Source organism: Pinus tabuliformis, chromosome 3_2 (genome assembly GCF_031772625.1).
Source record: "Pinus tabuliformis cultivar Carrire ecotype Pingquan chromosome 3_2, CPIR1, whole genome shotgun sequence".
NCBI classification, from domain to species: Eukaryota; Viridiplantae; Streptophyta; class Pinopsida; order Pinales; family Pinaceae; genus Pinus; species Pinus tabuliformis.
In genome coordinates this window covers 77,622,408-77,636,862 of record NC_142302.1, presented here as the reverse complement: position 1 = coordinate 77,636,862, position 14,455 = coordinate 77,622,408, and the positions used below count along the sequence as shown (strand labels likewise).

Below are 14,455 nucleotides of genomic sequence, written 5' to 3'. Positions count from 1 at the left end.
TTGATAACTTATATATTAGTTAGTTTAACTTATTAATTTTATAGAATTTGTGGGAAATCCACCATAATAATGTTGCTTATGTTTCCACTTATTTATTTCTTGTTTCTTTCATTTCCAATCATTTATTTCTCTACTGCATAATTATTGCTTACATTTCCAATTATTTATTTCTCTACTACATTTGTGGGCCATCTAGGTCACTAAAGTTTTCACCCAATTTTAGTGACACTTTGAACTTTCATTTGCATTTGTGTGCTATTGAGATCATTGAGACGTCCACTCATCTTAAATGTGAAATGTTTTTATCGAAGCCCACCTACATGGGGTTGAAGTTGGGTTATTGTCATGACTAGTGCTCTAACTTGCTGCTAGACCATAGCTCAACAAACTAGTAAATGTAACTTATTGTTATTCAGACTATTACAATTTTTTGATGTCTAACCATACTCTAATATTGGAAAAGAATTCAAATGTTTATATTTAACCCTCAGGTGGTATTTAGACAAAATTTGAACAAAGAGATAGATAAAGGCTATAATCATTTAATTTGCATAGCATAACAATATATAACTTTAAACAAAACCGAAGGTGCAAAAAATTACAATTTTTATTTAATTGTTTAAATGTAATAATATGTCATTGCATGAAAGAGAAAACATCATAAGGTTATATTTTACTATGTAAAATTAAATATATGCAACAAATAACTAGTAATAAGCATAATTTCGCAAGGTTACTTTATTTTTTTAATGTAGTAGTCCCTAAACAAATTACAATCCTCGGGACACTTAGGAAGGTTGAACATTATCATCATGACAACTCTTCCTCACACTTTAGGCCCATTCTTCTCCAACACAAAGTGGGGAACCTTAGAAAATAAACTTATGATACTAGAAATAAAGCATTGATGGATTACCAAGACTAGTGTGTACACAATTGGGTGATGGCATCAAGATTAAAGTGTAAGAGGTTTTCAATATTATTGGCAAGATCTTATTAAGCCATTAACTAATGCACCATAAGAAGTTCAAAAAATAGTTTCAAATTCACAAGAATAAGTGAAACCCCTTATATAAGATGCACCATCACAACCATTAAATTACATCCAATTAATAAGGTGCGACAATGAATAATTAAAGGTAATTCATCATGAAATCATACATGACATAAACAAGAGTAGGAAGCTCTATTTATTGAATTAAAAACCAACAACACGTCATTCCTCAAATTTTATCTCATCATAAGACTAAGATGAATTAACGTGCCACACTTAACTCAACCCTAACTTGGGAAACCTTCAAATTAGAGTGATCAGCCCCCACTGGGACATTACAACAGAAAATAATAAAATATCCTTCCATAAACAATGATTAAAATGAGACAAAGGGATGGTTTCACCTCAACCCTAACATCTTCTAATTGGAGCAAATTTGACCTCCTTCAAATATTATACCAATAGATTTGTACTAATAATTTTCATCCATCAAATCTACCTAAGAGAAATAAACAAAGATAAAGGATCTCACATTGAAATGCCCCTTCACTTCTACCTCCTAAAATATCTTCAACTAATCTTGGAGGGGAACTCCCACACAACCATCCATGCCTCTAGAAAATGAGATGATCTTCTATATATAGGCTCCATAAGGCCCCTTTCTTAGCTTGAAAAATTATAAGTCTTCAAAGGACACTTGGTAGCTCTTAAGGCTAAGGCACGCCTCCAAAGCCTTATAACAATCCTAGAGCACCCTCTTCCTCTCTCCACATAAGTGCTCAAAAATAGATGACGCTTTCTCCTCTAAGATTAAACTTTTACTCTTTTTCACCGTTAGCTTAGGGCCAACCCCTCCATAACTTAAAATTATAATTATTCATTAAATTTAGGTCAAGTTCAACCCAAACATAAATTAAAATTATGTTTAATTTGAATTTTAGGTCAAGATAGACTTAAACATAACTTAAGGTTATATTTATTAATTTGCATTTCTTCATTTCAAGCCCCTCCAACGAATGCAAATCTCTTCAAACTTAATTGCAATGCCCAAAGTTATGTTGATAGCATATTTTGACTCTTTCCCCCATCTTAGTAGGATGACCTTCCATTAGAGGAAAGATTTATTTCTTTAAGCAACACAATACAATTCTTTTCATCCATATAGTGGAGCACTCCTCATCAATAACCTCCTTTGACCATATAAGCGTATCCATTTCCACGTGATCTAACTCCCCTATTTTAGTTCCTTATGACATGCCATGCTTCAAACCCTTTATATGGTAGTTAATTCATCTTCTAAGGCTCATATCCTACTCTTATTAGCCATTAATTCCATACTGAGACCTAAGATCACTCTAAGAACAAGGTTCTCCATCAATGATGGTATATAAGGCACCTTTCTTTCCTTGAGTCTTCAATGGACACATGGTAGCCATGAAGGCTAGGGCACACTCTCCCAAACCTTATAACATACTTAGGGTTCCCTCTCCTTCTCTCCACAAGATTCATCAACAATAAATAAAATTTTCACCTTTAAGATTAAATTTATACTCTTTTTCCACCATTAGGTTATGGCTAACCTCTCCATAACTTAATTTCAAACAACCAAATTCATTTTCAAAATTATTTGGCCTCTTTCTTGCATTAAATCCACTTGTGAGTAGGGTATCCTTCCTTTAGAGGGAATATTTATGTTTTTAAGCAACAAAATAACATTATTATCAACCATATAGTGAAGAACTCCTCATCAAGAACCTTCTTTGACCATACAGATGCATCTATCACCACATGGCATCAATCCAAGAAAGGATTTGTTTCCCTTAGCCTCCTTCTTTTCCATACACCATGCTCTAAACCCATAATATGGTAGGGTGTTTATCTTTTGGGGCTCCCTTCCTACTCCTATCAATCACCAATGTAGTCATGGGCCTTGGATTCACATAAGGAACAAGGCTCTCCATTAATTTGCAATAATGGTAAAGCAAGCCATGTAATTCTAACTCCAAAAAAACTCCAAGTGTCTCCCTACAATCATGAAAGTCTACAACAATGAGAAATAACATATCCAAGTGATAATTCTATGCGATCTAGCCCTATCACCACTAGATGCCTCTCTTTTCAAACTATTGCTTTTCTAGTCTTGAAGGGGTGTCCATAGAGTTTTTATGTGTTGTATTTTCTGCATAAAAAATTGCAAATAAACTCAATATATATCAGTAGATTGAGCTACACTCAAGTGCCCAAAAAGTACTTGAGAAAAATGAAAAAAATTCCAATTAAATTGCAAAAGGTGGGATTAGTTTCTTTAGGTAAAATTCAAAAACAAAATGGAAATGATTGAAGAATAACATGCACTACAAGTGAAAGAATGATTTAAAATATATGCATGGGAATGAGAATATGCACGTTGAGTGAAGAACAATTCAAAACTAGAGCACAACATAATCTTTACCATATGATTTCTCTCAAACCAACCACGAAATTCAAATAAATAGAATATACATACAAGAACTTGTTTGATCTATTAGCTTAGATTCCAAATCAACCACAAATATAGATAAACCAAGGGTAGCCCTATCAATCTCTAGCAAGCCAATAATGGAAGTGTTGTCAAGACTTTTTGAAAGGATGGAAGAAGTGCACATAAAACCTATAAAAAATAATCCAGTCTATACAATAATGATCTCCATTTCTCCTTTATAAAAGTATGGGAGAAGAGGCTACAATTCTTGGGATCTATAAGCGAGAGATAAGAAAGAACTCCAATTCAATCCCTTGCATGGCATACTAAGTCCCTCTTTGAACCATCCATTCCACTAGCACACCTAGTTATAAACCATGTGCTCATGCATGCACAAATCAACCTATCCTAATCTCAAATTAGACTAATGCATGTGAATTCATGGATGCAAATCCAAGGCATGCATAGTAATATCTCTGTGCATGCAACATAATTTATAATATCTAAGGGGGTAATGCAAGGCATATTTAAGTGGACAAGTCTTGGAGTGAACTTGAATTTCTCGATGTAACATCTCATATCCATGCACATACTAAACTAGTGAACTGGAATCTCCAAATAGAAAAAAGGAAACTTAAGAAAGCAATTTGATGCACCAATATTATGCAGTAAATACTACATCATAAATCAACTATCATGAGTGATTTGGTATATCTATGTTTGGCTTCCATGAGTCCAAATGTGAGGCAAATACCACCTATTAATAATCATCCTAAAATCTAAACACACATCCCCCATCCAAATTAGAACCCAACAACAAAGCCAACATTGCACATGGAAACCATATAATTTCCTTACACCTAATAAAATTAGTAGCTCCACCTCCTAAAAAATGGGAGTCTTTAAATGTTAAGATAACAAATACATTAACACTTACTATAAATAGAATGTCTAAAAATAGATATTGCTATCGTATGGAAATTGCTAACATATCATTGAAAATATTCTCATTGGATTCTTTTCCATTCAAAAACCTAGATATATGCTTTGATTCAACATGCAAAGTATGTAACCCTAGTTGCTAAAAATAACAATTTCATGATGTACCTTACATGTTGCCATCATGAAGGTTATAGATATTGTGAGCTCACAAGGGTTTTGAATATGTACCTAACTCTAACTTGCAAGCCATAGAATTTCATCTCCTATAAAGTAGGTTGAGAACTAAAATGTACTTTAAATTTGATGAAGTTCTCTCTGTATAAAGCACTAAACCAAGTGAAACCCTAGATATACCTGTAGCTAGACCAGTGTTATGAAATCAATCTAGAGCTTAACCCTCCAATTGCATACACAAATCAGGGATTAATCTTCCCACAAATTGCAACTAGCATTGAACTCCAGGGGTCTTCTATTGTGCGTGATGGGAGAGAAGATCCCAAGAATTTGCAAAATGGAGCATGCATTTGCAATGGATAACATGCTACAAAATGTTTGTTCTCTTCACCTCAGCTACAAATTATGGGTCTTTGCATGCTATTTATTAGGAGTTATCATCTAAATGGTAAAGTGAGCTCATCAATGGTCTTTGTTTGGCATGTGGTCGTATAGAGACAATGAAACAAATTCTTTGGGACTACAAGTTATTGGAAATCTAGGATCAACACTTAGTATTGTGCCATAGGTAACTTCATTGGCAAGTAATGTTGATTGGATATGTACTCTACATAGTGCTTTTTTCATTCTCAAAAATTTGGATGTTAGGGCACAAGTATGATTTTGATGAGGCTGATCATTACATTGTAACTTGTTGATGGTCACAAAAAAAAATGATAAGCCTTAGTAAAATTACTATAACCAACAAAATTGATTTACATTTAACAATTAGGTTGGATTTCTTCTATTTAAAGGTTAAAACATAAGAAATAGATCCCAAATTTAAGGTGACTCCCTTAAGGCTTTCTTCCTAGCCAAGACTCTTTCAAGGTGATTTCCTATATTGCATTTGTTAGGCACCCTTTGAGAAAATATAGAACATGATATACTAATTTTTCCCAATACTTATTTAGAATCACCCTATAGTTCAATATACACTATGCCATCTCAACAACTTGTTAGAGATGAATTTAACTCCATTATTAGTTTTAAAATCCTTTGATACTTATACCAACCTCTTTCTTTATAACTATCTTAAAAAAATTGAATGCAACAAAAGCATCAAATTCCATTTTAAGAAAATAAATCAAGATTTTCCTAGAAAATTCATCAACAAGCAACAAAAACTACCTTACACCATCCACAAGTTGTCCTCATGGGATTACAGATATAATCTTGGACAAGATCCAAAATACCTTTACCTCTCAATGCCTTATCTTCATCAAATTCTAGCCTAATCTATTTGCATACTTTAAATGCTTCATATACTTCTTCATTTTCATACATATATAGTGTTTCAACTACCACTCTAGAGTCTATACTTTGTCAATATAGAAAGGTATTAAAATCCAAATTCCCATCCTTGTTTAAGGCCCTAAATTGTTGTTGTTTTAGTTGAGTCAGCATGGCATGCGATTTGGCCACTTCACCATCCATAAGAATGTGTAACCCTTGCTTATTTATATCTAATGCAATTATTTTATGGCTCCTTTATCAAGTATAAAGGATCTTTCTCCCTTGAAATATCACATTCAAATTTGACCATGCTTTATTTTCACTGAAACCAGGAATGTAAAATACATTTGTAAACATAATGGTCTTATCTCTCATATTGATTTGCACATGACCACAACTTCTACAAACTGCTCCCATCTATCGCCCAAAATCGTCTTTGACTTCATTTTATCTTCCACAAACACTGACAACAAAGTAGTCACTTTTGTTCTCCAAGCACTTTAAAGGTTCAGAATCAACAAACAAATTTGTTTGACTTACCCCGTACTTATGATGCAACAAAATAAAGAACTCTTCTTATAGATGTTTTGCAACATTGGTTTGCTCTTTTCCTATCTTCTCATGCTTGTGTTGTTCATATCACAACCATTTCCTGTAATTGTTTTTAATATGACCAAAATTACCAAGACATTAACATTACATAGCATACTTCCCGTATCCATTTATCTTTGTTGCAAAGGAGTATTCCAATGCTACAATGTTACTTCCACACCGCTTTTTCAATCTCTCCTATAATAACTAATTACATAGTATCTTGAAGTGATATTCAATGTTTCAATAAAACTCTCAAAGGAAGGAAGCAAGCTCTTTAAATAGTCTCAACAAATTCTTCCTCATATGCTTGTTTTAATATTGGAAGTAGTTGATCCTAAATGTTTTTCAATTTTATTAAGTGTTCTGAAACTTAATCATCATGTTCCATCTTAATCAAAAACAACAAATGTTTAATGTAAATCGCCCTACATTTATCATTGGGTCTCTAGCATGTCTTGCAGCATTGATTCATTGACTAAATTGAAGGTAACCCACCTATCATGCATGAGTGGGAGCATTTCACCTGTCATGAACAACTATATCAATAAACATCACCTGTTTGTTCTTAAAATCAAATGCTCCCTAATCATCTTCATGATTAATATCTCGCTTCTCATTGCCAGTGATCACCCCTGACAATATTCTGTAGTTGAAAATGGTAATCAAGTGTTTCTTCCAGGGATTGAAGTGGTCGCCATTGAACTTTTAATTGGACTCCAATAATATGTTCAAAGGACTAGTTATTTCTTTCATTGGCAACACCAAGCACCAACGTAAAATACAAATGACCTCATAAAAACACATAATTGATGTTAAAAAATTTATAATAAAACACCATTATATGAGTCCAACCTCAACCCATCACCTCTTCCATCCCACAATTCTATTACAAAACATGTTTCTTCCCTTTGTGCCCACCAAGCACATGCTCAATACTAAAACCTCTATACAAAATTCTGAAAATTTAATAGTTAATATCAGAAATTGCAAATGAGTCTCATGATTCATGCTTGTAGAATAAATTTTGTTCACACATTAGTTTTACACGTTGCCCTTGGGTTCCACACTTAACCTTGAAATGTGTGTCCATTTGCATTGCTATTAAAGAAAAAAAAATCAGATGAAAAAAAACTCTATTTTATATAATGTACTAGTGCATATATTCAAAATGAGTCATGAGTACATATGGACTTTCATATTCAAAAATGATTCTACCAATATACTGGGAAAAGTCTATATAAATCCTATCATATTAAAAGATGCTATCAAAGGCAAACACTGCCATAATGAGTTAATGGCTTCTACCATAACTAAATTGTACCAAAAAGAGTGAAATATAACCATATAGTCTTGCCATAGTAATAATAAAAGACATCAAGAATAGTCAAAACATGGATGTAATATGATATTTCAAAAACAGGAAGTTATGGGAGGCAGAAGGATCCCTTAGCCGAAATAGACTCACCCTCCAAGTATGTGTAATGAATGTTACCATCTAAATCTGCAATCTCATGCTTTGACAGTAAATTTGTGACCTGGGTCTTCTCACAATATATGTGTTGGAAAGTAACTGCAAAAAAAGGTACCTCCAAGATGTTTGATATGAGAGATCTATGCAGAAAGGTGTGGGGGAAAAAAATCTGAGTTTTTCATTAAACCATTGATGAGGACTTGTGAGTCGCCATACACGAAAAGAGTATCAATACATAGTTTCCTAGCAATCCACAACATTCCCCATAGAGCTATTGTTTCCTCCCTCATGTTTGTACCCTGTCCCCCACTCCAGTGGAATCTGTAATGGAAAATATGGTCCATCCATAGCCAGACACCACAACCACAAACTAAATTATGAGTGGTGCCATCAAAGTAACCCACCGGGAAATGATTTTCATTTGGAGAAAATCTGAGGGATCTATACTTCATCATACGAATGGGGATCCTAACATCCTGTAAACCGAGAATTACTTTGTGTATGATGATAGGAGGGATTACCGGAATCCATTAAAAGATGATATTGTTTCTAGTGCACCAAATTTCCTAGGTGGTGAGAAAAGGAATAGCCTTAACCTTATTGCCATGTTGCAGCCACCATATATAACAGTCGATCATACTGTCAAAATTCCTAATGGATACATTTAGAGTTGTGCATATACCATACCAGACACAGGATGTAAATTGACATTATAAAAACAAATGACAATTGTTTTCAATGGAATTTCTACACAGGGGGCATCTCCCCGATCCCATCCAACCCCGCTTGCATAAGTTCTCCCAGGTAAGGTTTTTATTTTTCCAAACCAGCCAATTAAAAAGTATGATTTTTTTGGGTATATCTATATTCCAAACTAGTGAAAACCAACATGGTTGGAGTAAAATGTGATGCAAGTGAAAGAGGCACCTCTAATTTTCTGCCACCTCAGTCTAATTTTCATGAAGCTTCCCCACCCAGGTGAGGGAGTCTCTCACTTCTGATCTACAAAGACCAGCGTGCCTTAATCAAAGGATATATTCCTCCCACTCGACGACATGAATGTTACACAGACCGAATGACTCCGCACTTTTCCAAACTGGTGAGCAACCATTCCATCTATCAATGACATGTTCAAGAATGAATAAGCCTCTTTGTTGACGACGTAAAATCAAGCTTTCAATCATGGACTGTGATTCCTACAGCCCTTTGATGTTGTCCATACCAATCAAGATATGGTTTCCTCTACCAAAAGACCAACAAATTCTCTGCAGAAAAATGTCTTCCACCTTCTGAAAGCATCTCCAAATATAGGAACCCTTGTTATTTCCGATATGACCCAATCTAATCCAATGCTCTATCCCCCTATTATGTAAGTACTTTGTAGCAACTATTTCTCTCCATATACCATCTTTGAATAATGCACCCCACATAGATTTGATGATGAGGGCCCATCCAAATAGGTTGATGTCAATGATACCCCATCCTCCTAGCTCCTTGGGAATAGTAATGTTATCCCATTTGGTCAGATGGAATTTGTGGAGGCCTTCCCTACCAGACCAAATAAACTGTGCCATAATTTGTTTGATCTTGTTGATGACAGTCACAGGAAGTATGTATAAGTGTGCCTAGTATACCGCCATTTGTTGTAGAACAACATGTACCAGAATAAATTTATCACCCAGTGATAAGCTCCTATGTGCCCAACCATTAATCTACCTCATGTATTTGTCTAACAGCCACTACCAATCTGAGACCTTATTCTGTTTGGTTTGATATGAAACCCAAAATATATGAGACCTTCACATAATGGCATAGTCCTAAAATTGAACATGTCCTCGATTTCATTTATTTCTCCTAGGTCTCCTGCTGAATATGATATGAAAGATTTTCCTTCATTTGCCTTCATCCCATATGCATCCCCAAAAAGTTGTAAAATGTCATGGAACTGCCTCCATCATGGGTTGGATATCATACTAAATGCAGGAATGTCATCAACAAAGAAATTATGGGAGATCCTGATACCATCCATCAATCTTATAAAATCAAAGTGGCCCTCCAAAACTATCACCTTTAGCTTAAGGCTAAGGTAATCCATCATTAATATGAAAAGTGGGGGTGAGAGCAAGCAACCCTGCCGAAGACCCCTGCCAGCAATGAAAAGCTTGGACGGGTAGCCATTTATCAGAACCTCAAAGTGGGTCGATGTGACACAAGCCATAATTAATTCTATAATAGCAGTTGATAGGCCAATCTTTGTGAGAATGAGTCTAAGAAATGACCAGTCAACATAGTCATACGCTTTCCAGAGATCCACTTTCATCACTATAGTCAACATCTTCTTGGTGTGTATCGAATGGATAACCTCCTTAGCAGTGGCAACATCATCATGGATCATTTTATTGTGGAGGAAACCCAATTGTTCCCTAGTAATGTGGCTTGAGAGGATTCCCTTTATGTGCTCCGTAATAATTTTCGAGATGAGCTTGTAAGTAATGTTGCATAGAGAAATGGGTCAGTGGTCAAAGAAAGAAGAAGTATCAGAAAATTTGGGAATCAGTGAAAGGAAAATGGAATTTATTGCTCCCGTCACACGTCCTTGTGACCAAGATTCTTCCACCATGCTTACCAAGTCCATCTCGACCAAATCAAATAAACGTATGAAGAATTCAACAGTCCACCCATCCAGACCTAGGCTCTTATCCTTAGCAAATGATTTCAAAATCTACAAACTTTCTTCTAAAGTAATTATGCGTATTGATTTGTAAAAATCAGAAGTCTATCTCAAAACGTTCATCTAATAGCACCTATTAACAACCTCAAACTCAATTCTTGAATATACATGCCTGTTGCCTTAAGTTATGTGCTTTTTAGCACGTCTATCAACATTATGTACCTCAAAAATGTACCTAAATTTTACCATTAAATTTACCTCAAGATTTTCCCAGATTATGTTGTGTCCAATATGTTCTACCTTAGGGCTTGAAATTCAACCAGATAAATGGAAAATGGATATTTCCCTGAGAGACACTACTTATCAGATTGTGGATTTCTTCCTCCCTGGAACATAAACTGTTTTTCCCGCTTCTCTCTTCCCTCTGGTTTTTGTTTCTAAGCAAATGCTAGTCTCATGAAGCACATTAAACTTCCTATTCAGGTGGTACTCCTAACTATAGGTTTCTATCTTACTCTTGCAAAACTCTTGGATATATCTTCTTTGACTTCAGACATTCTCTAATAGTCTTGTCATTTTCTCAACTTTCTCTTTTTTTGCATACTTTCAGGAGTAATAGATACAGAAGAAGACTGTTTATAGACTTTTTTTGGCCATGTTATAGCAAGTGGCTTCTGCCAAAAATTATGTACTATGTGACTGATCTGATATTAATATAAAATCTGACTTTTTCGTACTGAAAAAAAAGTGTCTCAAAATCCGTGCCTAGATTTTGTTGGTAAATCACGTCTATCATCTTCGATTGCAATTCACATTCACGCGTCTCAAATTTTGTGCTAAATGCTCACCTTGAATTACATGATGCAATTATCATAAATACTCCCTTGAATTATATGATGCATTTATCTTGAACCTTGTTAGAGCGATTGAAATTTTCTCAAAAATTATTCTCCGACGTGTGCCTCTTTCCTTGCCTATTTTATGTTGTGTGACCCTCTGATGTTTCAACCTTTTCACCGTGAATCCCATATCCATCCTCATGATCTCATGGTTGGATACCAACAGAAAATTTCAGACTAGCAATTGACAGATCCATTTGAATTATGTGTTCTTTAAAACATATGAGAATCCTTTACATGGCCTCGCAGTTTTCCACCATAATCTTTACCATCTAATTACGATATAAGTTTTAATTAGTAAGTCCAACAATTTACTTTTATTATATAAACTCAAAATATATGTATTTTCGAATATTTATTTGATAATTCTTTATATATATACCGAGAGAATTTGATGCACAATAATAGGAAATATAATAGTTTATTCTACTGACAATTTTATAATTATTTTTTATTAATTGTGGTTGAAGTTCACATTATAGTAATTTATTTATTATTAATTTTGTATTAATTATATTTTGATTATAAATATTTATTTATTTACTCATATAAAATATTAAGTAAATATTTTTTTGGGTAATATATTAAAACTTTTGAATCATTTTATTAGTGTGTGTTGAATTGAAGTCTTATTACGTTTGTGTTTTAGAAAGTAATATCCCTAGTGAGAAAGTCTTGCCCAACAACAATTGTGATTGTTTCATAGGGGTAAATAATCCATTTGTTGAATTGGAGACTTATTACACAGTTGAATTGATATATATATATATATATATATATATATATATGTTGAATTGAATTCTTATAGTTGTTGTGTTTGAGAAAGTAACATCTCTAGTGACAAAGCCTTGTAGAGCGATAAATAGTCAATTTATCTGCTACGCTTTTATCGTCGATGATCACTGTGGTGTTTATGCCAATCCTGATTTGTTATTGTGTGTTGACATGCAGTGATCACAAGTATAAATGATATTCTATGTTTGAGAGTTTAAGTGTGAGTTGTTTAAATTTTGCACTATCAAGCTAGTTATGTATTTTCTAGTGTATTATTACTTTGGAGATCATTTCCTTGGTGTTTTTGGCATTTCCCCGTGTTTTAACTTGATTTAAGAGCTATGATGTAGAGATTTATTGCAAGATTACATTTCATGGCATAGAAAATTTTAGGGGCAAATGTTCGCCATTTGGCGAAATTAAGGGGTTTTAAATTTTTAGTGGGCGAATATTTTGTATCATAGTACATTTTTACAAATCACCTCCAATAGCCCACCTTATTTTAAGGGAGAGGATAGAAAAGGTAAATTTAGCCCTTGAAATTAGGAGTTACAACCTTCCATTCGCCCATTTTCAAGAATAGGTTTTATCTAAGTGAATCCATTCGCCCATTTTCAAGAATAGGTTTTATTTAAGTGAATCCTATGGGCCAAAGGCCCAAATACCATATTTATAAAAGAGGTATGGTAAACAAATAAAACATTTTTTATATTTACTCCATAAGTCACCTTATATACATGCAAGGGTGTAAACAAATAAAAATATAAGTAAAGTGGAGGTATGGTAAATAAATAAAACGTCTTTTTATACTTACTCAAAAGATATGGTAAATAAATAAAAATATAAATAAACTAGATCGTATGGTAAATAAATAAAACCTCTTTTTATATTTAGTCCATAAAACGTCTTTTTATACTTACTCAAAAGATATGGTAAATAAATAAAAATATAAATAAACTAGATCGTATGGTAAATAAATAAAACCTCTTTTTATATTTAGTCCATAACCCTCGTTCTATTTATGAAGGCTCAAGAAAGAGGTTTTATTTAAGTGAATCCTGTGCGCCAAATACCATATTTGTAAAAGAGGTATGGTAAATTAATAAAAATATAAATAAACGAGAGGCATGGTAAACAAATAAAACATTTTTTTATATTTACTCCATAAGTCACCTTATATTTACTAACACTCAAAAAATGAGTTATATTTAGGTGAAACCTATGGGCAAAATACTATGGGACAAATACCATGGACTAGATTGTTATTAATACCATGCAAAAAACATTATTAACCCTAATATTAGTATTAATAAAAATAAAAATGGCACATGGTATTGACCCATGGTATTCACAAAAATGGCACATGGTATTGACCCATGGTATTCACCTGGAATGTAGCTTATTTAAATGGGGGAATTAAACCAGCATAGATCCATCTTTACTCTGAATCTACTAAGCCAAATATTTGATCCCTCTCTGGGCTTGGTGGATCGAGTAAAAATGGATGTTGTAATTTAATGTATGTTAAACATTTTAGCTTGGTTAAAATAAAAAATAAAATAAAAATCAACTATTAATTTTATTAATTTTTATAAATTACTAATAGTAATTTTTAAGCTCTAGGTTTATGATAACCCATGGTATTGACCCATGGTAATACCATGGTATTCATGTGAGCATAGACTATTTAAAGGGGAAATTCCATCATCTTAGATCCATCTTAATTTTGGGTCTACCAAGTGCTCAGAGGGATAAATAGATTTCATCCCCCTAAGAGTGGTAGATGTGGAGTCAAGATGGATATAGGTTGGTTTTTATGATAATGAAGATATTAAATAGACTTAGGAAATTATATTGTAAAAACATCTTAAGGTGAATGGTTAAAGCGTAGACATTGGACAAGTATATTTGTATACTTCTGTTTTAAACTGAAACAAATCCAGGGCTAAAAGGAATGGATGGTTAAAGCGTAGACATTGGACAAGTATATTTGTATACTTCTGTTTTAAACTGAAACAAATCCAGGGCTAAAAGGAATGGATTGATTGCACTAGTCATCCTTCTATAACTTTCCAACATATGCTGGAGTAAACAGACTGTAATTTGGGTAATTTTTCTAACTGCAAATAGGAACATACTTGTGTATTGGCAGGGTGGTTACGAGGTCCCTAGAAGTGATGAATTTGAATTTTTCTTGGTT

The 14,455-nt window shown here is 33.6% G+C and overlaps 1 protein-coding gene across 2 annotated transcripts in view; it reads right to left on the bottom strand.

The window, feature by feature from the left end:
* LOC149179933 (ras-related protein RABC1-like) overlaps positions 1-14,455 on the bottom strand; it is a 270,374-nt gene that overhangs the window by 75,718 nt on the left and 180,201 nt on the right. The gene's annotated exons all lie outside the window — the stretch shown is intronic.